This window comes from Gekko japonicus, unplaced genomic scaffold (genome assembly GCF_001447785.1).
Source record: "Gekko japonicus isolate JY-2015 unplaced genomic scaffold, Gekko_japonicus_V1.1 scaffold4131, whole genome shotgun sequence".
In the NCBI taxonomy this organism is placed as follows: Eukaryota; Metazoa; Chordata; class Lepidosauria; order Squamata; family Gekkonidae; genus Gekko; species Gekko japonicus.
In genome coordinates, this window is record NW_015159832.1 from 52,216 (window position 1) to 63,211 (window position 10,996).

General features: G+C 49.1%; 1 pseudogene; it reads right to left on the reverse strand.

Moving 5' to 3' along the window:
* Positions 1–291: 291 nt before the first annotated feature.
* Positions 292–10,996, reverse strand: part of LOC107107541 — a 13,370-nt pseudogene continuing 2,665 nt past the window's right edge.

Here is a 10,996-nt window from a genome sequence, read left to right on the forward strand (position 1 = left end):
AAGCAACCTAGCAACTCCTGATTTTTTAAAAGCCTAAATAAAGCCCTCCAGCAGTGGGGGGGGGGGCAAATAGCAGCTGCAAGAGGTGACAAGAAAAACGCAGGGAAAACCGCTGTGTCAAGGTTCTGTTGCTTCATGGCCACAATGAGAACTCTGCAGAAGCAGCCTAGGTCAACTCCACAGGAAATGATAACTTTGTCATGCCTCAAATGTAACCTGAAACTGATGAGTAATGTTTCCCAGTGGTAGGACACGCAGAACCCTGAAACATGAATGCTCTCTGCAAACAGGTCAAAATTCACAAATAATGAGAAATTTGCGGTCACAGTTGACGTCATTCCACTGTCCATTTTCAGCCAAGATAGTAGCACAGTCCTCAATTTTATCGCGGTCATTGGGCTCTCCTCCTTTCCAGTTCGTGTAGCTTAACGGCGCCCCGTTTGCATACACAAATCTGCCCTCTGTCTGGATATCGGTTATATCGAGAAATGCAGACGTGGAATCCCTCTTTGTTAGTTCATGCACAGCAGCGTTCTCGGCGGCATTCTTGGGGCAGGCCATGGTTGCTTCAGCTTTCGCACACAGAGCTCTGCCATTGGCAAAAGTGTCACGCCGGCGAGTTGAAAAGAAAGTTTTCTGTCCAACGGTCAACCCTGGGCGCAGGGGCAAAAAGAGTCAGCAGTGAGAATCTCTACTTTTTAAATCCCCTCCCTGAAGAAAGATTCCTGCACTTCACTCCTCCTACATGGTTGTATCATTTGCACCAATCCTCTGCAGTGCAGTTGCATCACAACAAATAGCTTCCCTGCAGAGACTAAGAATGAAATTCAGGATATTTGAGATGGGCTTTCATGGCTCTAATCCCATGGTTAAGCTTGCTGTTTTCGTGTACACTCAAGTTAGCATTTCTCAAAAAAAGTGAGAAACAAAGCAATTGGTTGCTCTCATACAACACTGGCAAAAGGCCTTGCATTGGTGGATCCTCCCCAGCAGCCCGTTAAGACTCCCCCCAAAGGCATTGGCTGAGGTCGTGGAACACACATAAAGCTGCACTATACTGAATGAGACTCTTGTTCTATCACAACTGGTGTTGTCTACTCAGACTGGCAACAGTTACCTAGGGTCTCAGACAGAGATCTGTCACATTACCTATTGCTAGAGTCTTTAAATGAAGATGCTAGGGCTGGGGTGTCAAACATATGGCCTCTGGTCCAGAATCGGCCTGCCCAGGGTTTTAATCTGGCCCACGACTCTCTTCTCTCCCGCCTCCCTGCCCCTGCCTCTGCCTGTCCTCACCCTTTCGAACTGCCTCTGAGTGCAGAGAGTGGAGCTGCCAAATTTTCCTCATCTTCGATGGCTTCTCCTGTGCCCATGTGCGTCTGCTAGAGTTGTGGGGTTTTTTGTTGAGGTTTGCTAGCTGATGGCGAGGTGGCTTGGTTGCAAATATTGCGCTTTTCAGGTGGAGGCTCTTCTCTTGTGTTCAGGTGGGTCGACCTCTAGCACCTCCAGTTCAAAGGAACAAGTTGTGGCTTATTATGAGAAAGACTTCGGCCTGAGACCCTGGAGAGCAACTGCCACTCAGAGTAGACCTGGGGGGGAGGGAAGCTTGTAATGTTCAGCCATTTCATGTTTTCCCCTGGGTCCTCGGCTCAGAATATTGACCATGAGAGCAGGCTGGGGGAAGGGTTTGCTCCCCATTCGGGACAGTACGGGGGCATCGGCCCAGTGCTGCACTGCGTCTTTAATTGTGTTTGCCTGTGTCCGTTTATCTACCCAGTATTACATTTTATGACAAACATGTCCCAGCCCAACAAAGTCCCGTTTATGCAAGATCCGGCCCTTATAATAAACTAGGAAGAAGCCCCGTTGCAGAGACAAATGCAACGAGCTCTAGCTGGGCTGCCGCCTGCCAGCCCTTCCATCGGGAGAAGAAGGGGCGGCGGTGGCCTCGTCCCCCGGGTCCAGTGGTGGGTAGAGCAAAGAGTGATTAACACATGGCATTCACTGCCACAGGAAGTGGTGGCGGCTACAAGCATGGACGGCTTCAAAAGGGAATTAGATAAGCATATGGAGCAGAGGTCCATCAGTGGCTGTTAGCCACAAGGTATAGATAGGGGCTCTGGGGTAAGTGATGCTTTGTCTTCTTGGTGCTTGGGGGGGTCAACAGTGGGAGGGCTCCTAGTGTCCTGGCGCCTCTGCTGGACCTCCTGATGGCACCTGGTATTTCTGGCCACTGTGTGACACAGAGTGTTGGACTAGATGGGCCTTTGGCCTGATCCAACATTGGCGTCTCTTATGTTCTTATGTTCTTATGTCACTTCGCCAGTGCCTGCATCCCGGCTCCCGCCACCGGCATCATAGAGGAGGAGGGTCTTGGCACGGCGGCGGGCTTGCATCAGGGAGGTCTCTTGGTGTGTTCGGCGTTGGCGCTGGTGGTGGCGGCGGGACACAGTGCGGAGCAACGTCAGAGCTGCCTCGTCTGCCCCGGACGATGATGACAGGGCTTCCAGTGGAGGGGCGGTCTCTTGACGCAGCAGCAGTCACCGCCCTGCCCACGCCTCAACTGTGGCATTTCTGAACGTGTCTGGGCTCTTGCGCATCTTCTCCGCCTCTCCCAGTGGGCCTGCTCACCCTCCGGCCGCCAGAGCACCCGTCCCCTTGACTGGCTCACAGCACAGTGAGCCAGAGACACTGGCCGCCGGCTCATCGCCTCTGTGGGTGGGACGGAGGCAATGGAGCCAGCCAATGAAGCCAGGGGATCCTTCAGCATTGCAGGTGCGAGAGCCAAAGGCTGCGGGAGCGTGTGCAGGAGGTACACCAAAACTCTTTTATATATAAGGAGAGATGAGTTTGAGACCACTGTCCTAGGGATTGAACCTGGGACCTTCTGCATGTTAGGCACATGCTCTGCCACTGAGCCATGCCCACTCCTCCGCCAATCAAAACTTGCAGGACATGCAGTCCTGAAGTAAGAAAGGGAAATAGGGGGAAATTGCCCCATCTTTCTATTACACTAATGGAAAGCTGGATTTGTGCAGAAGAACAGCAGAAGGAAGGAGGGATGATTTTGCCTGATTACCCCTCCTCACATGTCTGATGGATTCCCATGACCGCCAGCAATGCCTTTTGCTTCAGTGGCTGGTAGGGGAGGGTGACCATGGAGGAAGATTCACAAAGGGATCATGGTTCATAAGATACAGTGAAGTGGCAGCTATGAGTGTGGGTGGCTTTAGAGGGGGATTAGGCAGATACACGGAGGAAAGGTCCATCAGTGGCTACTAGCAACAGTGATTGAAGGGAACCTTCATATTCACAGCAATAAACCTCCGAATCCCAGTGCTAGGCGGCGGCATCAGGAGTCCCTCTTTGTTGGCCTTCCAGGGAAACTGCTTGGTCTTAAAGGTGCCACTGGACTCTGACCGTTGTATTGCTTCAGACCAACGCATCTTCCCACCTTGATCTATCTTTATGGAAGGCACCACATTAAGCCGCATGGCATGGAACCGCATCAGCCCACAAAGTTGGCCTTAAAGGTTGGATGGGCCACCGGTTGGAGATCCAGCAGGGCTCTTCTTACATTCTTAATGCAATAAGGCACATATTTGTTATATCTTACCATTTTTGTAATTGTTAAATTGCGCTTGAAGTGCCAGGATTTTGGTTTCCAAAGCATCCACTTGGTTTTGGAAAGTACCTAAGGAACAGAAATAGGAAATATTCAGCACCAAGAATTCCATTTATTCAAAAATGTTGTTTGGTTGTCATGATTGGTTGTGATCCTCCCTCCCATCTCTACAGTTCACGGTACACGTTTATTTTTAGTGAATTTCTGTGCCACATCGCCAGACTCCTTCTCAGAGCAACTATTTGTCTTGTTTATTTATTTTGAAGCATTTGTTAGTCGCCTTTCCCTCTTGTGGAACTCAAGGTGGCTTACAATGTAAAGGAAACAACAATGATAAAAAACCACAATCTAAAATCTCCATTTAGGGCTGCCAATAAATAAAGACTAAATTAGTCAAAAGCTGTCCTAAATAAAACTGTTCAACGGCTTCCTGAAGATCGAAATGAAGGGACCAGGAGAACCTCCCTGGGGCAGGCAGTTCCACATTTTTTTCTTTATTTATTTTTCTGTTCGACTTATATACCACTGAAGCAGGCCTGTGGAGCTGCCACTCATGTGCCCACCAAACTAACCATGAAAAGGCACAAGAAGTTGAAATCCATGTAACTATTCCTGTAGTTACTGAATTTACAATCCAGAGGCAACCCTTTTTCTTTATAACAGTGTTAGAGAACTAGTAGTTTGAGGACTTTCCCTCGGACCACAGGGCATTGCTCTGTTCTAGGTTACAGTCTAGACACTATTGTACAGGATAATTCAGTTGTTCTTCACACTGAAGTTGTTTTAAGCCATTTCTCATTATATTTGCTGAATTCATTTATATCCGACTTTTCTCCTCAATTGGGCTTGCGTCATTCTCCTTGTCTCCATTTTATCTTCACAAGATCCCCGTGAGGTAAGTTCAGCTGAGAGTGCGTGACTGGCCCAAGGTCACTCAGCAAACTTTCATGGCAAAGTGGGGATTCGAACCTGGGTCTCCCAGATCCTCGTCTGACATTCTGACCGCTATACCAGGCTGGCTGTCAAGGAGGGGAGACTGAAGGGCAGCAGGGAGGGAGGTCCATTTTGTCCCAAGTCCCCAGCATCAGATATAATCAAAACATCATCCTCATAATGATTGTGTGCTGTCGCGCCTGACTCATGGCGGTCCCAGGACCATGGGATTTTCAAGGCAAGAGATGAGCACAGACGGTTGGTGATTGCCTCCCACGGTACAGCAACCCCAGTCTTACTTGGCGATCTCTCACTGAAGTACCAATAAGGGCTTCTGAGATCTGACAATATCAGACCAGTGAAGGCCGTTCAGGCTGCTACAACCAAAACATCCGGATCATGAATAAGAAACCCTGGAGGACTTTCAGGTAATAATACTCTCAAAAGCTGCCAACCATTTCTATGTATACACATCACACCATATAGTCATGTGGTGGCAGCAACTTCCAAACATGATACCTTGGTCTCCTTTCTCTCCTTTGGCACCGTCCCTTCCATCTCTGCCTGGTAAACCATCGCGTCCGGGAGTGCCACATGCCAGCACTGTACATGTGTCAGCTTCAGGTCTGATTACTTCAGAGGCTGCTGCACACCCGAGAGACGTTCCCGCCACCAGGGCCATGAGAAATTGGAGCAGATACATCGCTGAGACCTTAGAGACAATCAAGGAAGTATTGAATGAGCATTGTTCACGGTTGCTCAGTCACTACTCTGCGGGCCCCACTGATGGACCTCCTGATGGCACCTGGTATTTTTGGCCACTGTGTGACAGAGTGTTGGACTGGATGGGCCATTGGCCTGATCCAACATTGGCTTCCCTTATGTTTTTATGCTGTTCCGTGTGTGAGGGGCCTTTGTTTCATCTCTGAAGATGAGATTCTCGCCATGACTATAGATGTATGTACATTTTAAGGGATGCTCAGTACTGTTTAGGATATATGTTATAGAATATAAATTATGCTGTATTCTACTTTGTAGTCAAGAATACTTATTTCTGATGAAGTGACATTCATGAAACGAAGAGAAGAATCCGGAACCTTTGTTATTTGGCTGTTACACTGTTTGCATTTATATATTGTTGTACTTTCTTGTTATAGTTGTATTTTTATCTATTTCTATGAGATACAGCGCTTCCCTGGCTTTTTTCTATACGCTGCAGTACTGAGCTTGGGCACCAGCTACAGAAGAAACTGGCAACTAATAGGGCCAGATTACAATTCTTTAAGGGCTCTTCCTTTATGACAAAAGGTCAGGTTGAGTCAGACTGCTCTTAGCTACAGCCTGGGAGGATGGATACCATTTTATACAGCTCTCCAATACACTACTATGCTGTTTTGATCTGCAGCAGAATTTCTAACACTAGGTTCTAACTAACTATATAGGGCCAAAGTCAACATGAAACCCGAACATCTGAACGCACTTAAGATAAAACTGGCAATCCCAAATTAATGAGCTGCTTCCTTTAACTCTACTGCGAAACACTGTCTCGTCTTCAGCCCAGCTGCCCCTCCCTCCTGCCAGTCTGAACTCAGAGAACATAGAAGAGCCCTGCTGGATCAGACCAGTGGTCCCTCTAGACCACCATCCTGTCTCACACAGTGGCCAAGGAGTTCCTCTGGAGGGCCAACAGCAGGGCAGAGAGGCCGAGGCCTTCAGAAGAACATAAGAAGAGCCCTGCTGGATCAGACCAGTGGTCCCTCTAGACCACCATCCTGTCTCACACAGTGGCCAAGGAGTTCCTCTGGAGGGCCAACAGCAGGGCAGAGAGGCCGAGGCCTTCAGAAGAACATAAGAAGAGCCCTGCTGGATCAGACCAGTGGTCCCTCTAGACCACCATCCTGTCTCACACAGTGGCCAAGGAGTTCCTCTGGAGGGCCAACAGCAGGGCAGAGAGGCCGAGGCCTTCAGAAGAACATAAGAAGAGCCCTGCTGGATCAGACCAGTGGTCCCTCTAGACCACCATCCTGTCTCACACAGTGGCCAACTAGTTGGCCTGGAGGGCCACCAACAAAACGTAGAGGCTCAGAGATTCAGAGATTTACAGCAAGACTACCCTGTCCCTTTGCTGGAGCAACGATACAGAGAAGTCTTGTGGCAACTACAAACAAAATTTTATTCTGGAATAAGTCATCACAGACTACAGCTTGCTTTGTCAGATGCATGGGGCAGGGCACTTACCCAGCAAGGACTTATATCCATCATGAGAACAGAAGAGAAGCCAATATTGGATCAGGCCAATGGCCCATCCAGTCCAACACTCTGCCACACAGTGGCCAAAAACACCAGATGCCATCAGGAGGTCCAGCAGTGGGGTCAGGACACTAGAAGCCCTCCTACTGTTGCCCCCCCAAGCACCAAGAAATACAGAGCATCACTTGCCCCAGACCGAGAGTTCCTATCTGTACCTTGTGGCTAATAGCCACCGATGGACCTCTGCTTTTGATGTTGACGCAACACCATAGGTTTCTCCCATTTAGCAGTGGGGCAGTGAATCCTCACAAGAGGAGAGTTTTGTTTGGGGCGGGGGGAGAAGAAGGGGATGTTCGGCGGGAGCCACCCATGACCCTCCCTCCACTCCATCCCTCCCTTGTGTGCTCCTGTGCAGTTGGCTGTGATCCAGCTCCTCCTCCTCTCTGGCCCACCTAGCAGGGCTATCATGAGAACAGCTGGGAAGGGGGAGCTCCGGGGTCGCCACGTCCACTGCCCCTCCCGGCTGGAATGTGGGAGTGGTGGAGGGGGATCCCTCAGCACCTGCCCCCCTTCCTTCCTCCCCCCCTCACCTGGTACTTGGTGCCGGGGCTGTTACAGATGGTGCTGACCAGGAGCCAGACCTGCTGCTGCTGCTGCCCCTCCTCTGGACAGCCTCCCCAGCGAGAGGAGCACCCGGGCAGCTCACCTCAACCCCCGCACCCATGCCGAGGGCAGCAGCAGGCTGACCACCAACACCTCACACAGCAGCCACATCATTCGCCTCAGCCAGCCATGCTTCCCAACTCCTGCACGCACACCTCACCCTGGGTGGAAGGGTACAACGGTCCTTCTCCTGCCCTCTATCCTCGGAACTGTGCATGCTCGGGGATGGGGCTTCCTCAGGTATTGCCTGTAAGATAGGCTTCTGTCTCACCCCAGTTCAGCACCTCCTTCACTGAGGAGGCGGGAGACCGTCGGTTGGCTTCTTCCCACCTTTCCAATCCCTCCATGGAATTCGGGGTTGAGGAGAAGAGAAGCAACCGGCAAATAATAGAAATGTCCCATGCTCTCCAGAGGGTCTCGTAGGACGTGATCCTCTGTGCGCCCCTGAACTGGGGCCAGCATTCAGGAGGAGAGGAGGACAGGAGTGGTGGATCAGGCTGCTGTGCTCTGCTTCCTCCATGACATTCCCTTTGTTCCAGCTCCTTCTGGGCCTCTTTGCAGTGTCACGGCAGGACCAGGGGGCGTGATGCAAGCAAGCAAAAGTCCAGGAACAGTCCGAGGTCAAGCCGGGCAAACCAGGTAGCAAGGTTCAAGCAGGTTTAAATCACAGTCCAAAAGCAGGGTCAGACATACCAAAGTTTCAAGTCCATAAATCACAACGATACCAGAGGAGTCAGAGATGCACGCAGGGTCAACAAAGCCGAAGGTCAAAAGCCGAGGATCAAGCCGAGAAGAATTCCACAAGGTCTGGAGCAGAGATGCAAGGATTCAGGTCCTGAACAAACGACGTTGCCAGCACAAATGACTGCTGGCAACAGACTTGCATATATACAGTGCTAGCTAATCAACTCATTAGCTAGCCAGGAGTGAGGACAGGATCCTGTCAGTAATCAGGGCTAAGAGATCTTCTGGCACGCATGCGTGCATTCTGCCTTCGCTCTCTCAGCTGTTGTCTTCTTACATTCCTGAGCCTGGTTACAGGTGGAGGCGAGTCTGATGATGAATTACTGGGCTGCAGCAGAGACTGATCCCTTGCAGGTGTTCCCTGGGAAGCTCTATCCTCCTCACCACTTAGATAGCTTTCAGCTACAGGATCCAGTCTTTGCCTTTCTGCTGCAGTACTGTCCTCAGGAGCCTGTTCAGGGTCCTCAGGAGCCTGTTCAGGGGCATCAGCAAAGGCAGGCATGACATCAGCAGGGGCAGGCATGACATGCAGGGCTACACGGGTGACCTGAGCGGTGTGTGTGTGTGTGCCTTCCATCACTGCCGGAGCGCTGCTCCGGCCCGCTCCGGCTCAAAATGAGCTCTGGGAATTCTATTTTTCCATGAAGCTGAGGAAAATGTTGATAGAGATGTCCAGTCCCTACACAGAACTATAGTTCCCAGGGACGCTTGGTAGGGAACCATGCCAATGAAACAGCTTGGGAAAGTGATTTGAACACTCATGTCCCATGTTCAAATAATGAGATCCATATGTGGAAGCAGGTTTTTGTATGCAGAACTGCAGCCATAATTCAGATGACCATCAAAACGCATATTGAATATGGAAGTCATCTGTCCGATGCCATCTTTAGTTGGAGACTCTGCATTCCCCACCTCCGTTCATGTGCAATTGTTCCTATGCAAATACAACTGGAAGCACTATAGACTGTGGAATTTCCCTGCCTGCATTAAAAGACAACACTCTTCACTTCAAAATTTTTTTTTGCATTTTGCTTTAAGTATTTAATACATACATAGGTGTTCTCAGGTTGCAGCTGCGTTATGGCAACCTCAGCGAGATGCTTTCAAGGCCAGTGAGAAGCGGAGGCAGTTTGCCATTGCCATCCTCTGCAGGGTCTTCCTTGGTAGTCTCACATCCAAGTAATGAGCTGCCTAGAGATCTGACGGGGGCTACATTATGGCACCTTTCTTCTCTTTGAGCACTTATATCAGCTGTTTAAGCGACTAATGCATTTTAGAAATAAATGGAATTTATGCAGGACAAAAATGAATAGCAGGAAGGCTTCTGAAAGCCTTCGAGATTACCTCTTTGACAGGGTATTGAAAAGGATCAATAGAACCCTCCGTGTGCCCCAAAATCCAATATATAAATAGAGGGATTTTGTCTTTAAGGAAAGATCCCCCAACAATTACATTGCTGGCTTATTATATTTTAGTCCTTCATGGTATAAAGCCGACATTGTTTTCTTTAAAATCTTCAGTTGATAATTGAATGCATGATCTGTCATTGTGATTTTCACTACATGAATACTGAACTGTGCTAAACATCTCAAGATTCAGAAACTTGATTTTCCAGTCATTTGAGATATCTAAAAGAGATGACTAGGCATTGGCTAACACTAATAGAATGGGCCCCAATCCTTTTATACTCATTAGACAACCAGGCATTGTGTGTGATCACTAGTAGTAATGCAAGAGGGAGTGTTCCCAGCCACAGGGCAATTCAAGTAGAAATATATATATATGCCCCCCAGCCAATTATCTGTGGAGAAAAGAGAACACAGCCAGTGGCCACGGTCCCCGTTGTGAGTGGCAGTTCTTGCAGCCAACTGATTATAGAGCGCATCGAAGGTGGCCACCCGAAAACAGCTTTATAATATAGAGAGATTAACTTCACACTTTATCTATATACATGTTGGTGAGGGTATGGGCTGTCAAGCCTTTAAAAGAATTCTGCCTTTTATAGGGCAATCTAACAAGAGTTGCAATGTGCTTAGAAGGATATAACCCCAACCTTTTAAAGATACTGAGGGATTGAATAATGAAAAGCTATCACCCTCATAGGTCGAATCCACATGTGTGTTTCTTGCCGGTTTCCTGACGTTTTCGCTCCCGTCCCCCAACAAACTGCCTACATTTGCATCCGGTTTCATGCTGGCAGTGCGCCAGTATAAAAATCAGTGTCCGCCCTCTGGTAGTGACTCCATTGTCATAGCCGCTCCGCACTGGTTTAAATGAATGCTGTTCTTTCCTGCTCTAACCCCTCCTTTCTGGTTTCGTTGTGCTGTCAACCAAATGCAGACATTTTTGAGCTGTTGCTCTGCTAATCTCTCCTTATATATAATTGAATAGTGGGTGCCAAAGTTCTAATTCTAAAATGCACTCCCTTAGCGTATGGCTGATGGCACTGCTCCTCAGCATATATCGCCACCAATCAGAAGGCAAAGCCCGGGTCCCGCCCACACCACAACTGCTGCGACAACCTGGTCTTTTGCATATGGAAGCTGATTGGACTTCACTCCATTCCACACCTCAAACTCCCCCCCCCATCAAGGCAGTTGGAATGTCAGTTGCATATGGAACCTGCTGTATTCTGGTGGTGTGCAGGTCCCAGGTTCATGTTTTAAAAGCAGACTGACACTGTTTGCCCAAAGCCAGAGCACTCTCCCAGAGCCGCTTTCTAGATCCCGTTGTATTTATTTCCACAACGGGCCTTATTTCTAGTAAATAAATAAATAAATA